Below are 839 nucleotides of genomic sequence, written 5' to 3'. Positions count from 1 at the left end.
CACGCAAGGGTTATGAAAAATGTTTCGAGATCGAATTGACCGCATGCGATGGCGACCGCTGCAGAGCTCAAGGACGTTGACCTCGACTGTAGCTCACCTGTACTCCTTACGCCGTTTAACCAATATAGCGTGGGGTGACAAAATGCTGCGCAAAAACTCATAAATACTGCAGTCATACTCCCGAGCTCACGTCTTTTTATTCTGTACTGGTTATCCAATAACCCTCCATCCGGCGCCTCGCTTATCGTGTGGACGGATTCTCGCGCAATAGGTGGGAATATGTGCTAAAGTCTTGTAAACCAAATCGTCATTAGATTAAACGCCGTGGCATGGACTTTAAATAAGGTTTGCGCGCATCAATGTCAAGATTCCGTTGCTCCATTCTGTCCACGCGCTAGCGGTCTATTATTATTCGATCCCTCTTTGTTTATGTTTACAGTTCGGGGGCTGCTTTTAAACCGCTGCTCAGCAGTCGGGGCCCCGTGCCGTAGATATATAATCAAAACGCGCAATGGCTGGCAGACACAGGCAGAGAACTGAACCGGCTCTTTCATATAATGGAAGCCGACCCACCCGAAGGTTGGCTGTATAGAGCTTTTTTTTCTTCTTCTTAATGATGTGATATTGCAGAGCAAAAAGATAACCAAAATAATGGGCCCGACCAAAAGAGCTGGCCCAAGCAGACAGGCTGCCCAGTTCGATCTCTTTTATATCGTCTTGTCTTGCACCAACCGTCTGAGAAAATGCATGCCCTTGTGAGGCCATCGTCAACTCATCGCTGACCGACATGGGTGTTAAAATATGGAAGCTTTCCAACTGTACTCAGCAATTAAATTTGC

The sequence above is a fragment of the Dermacentor albipictus genome, chromosome 7 (assembly GCF_038994185.2).
Source record: "Dermacentor albipictus isolate Rhodes 1998 colony chromosome 7, USDA_Dalb.pri_finalv2, whole genome shotgun sequence".
Lineage (NCBI taxonomy): Eukaryota > Metazoa > Arthropoda > Arachnida > Ixodida > Ixodidae > Dermacentor > Dermacentor albipictus.
Note: the sequence above shows the minus strand (reverse complement) of the source record.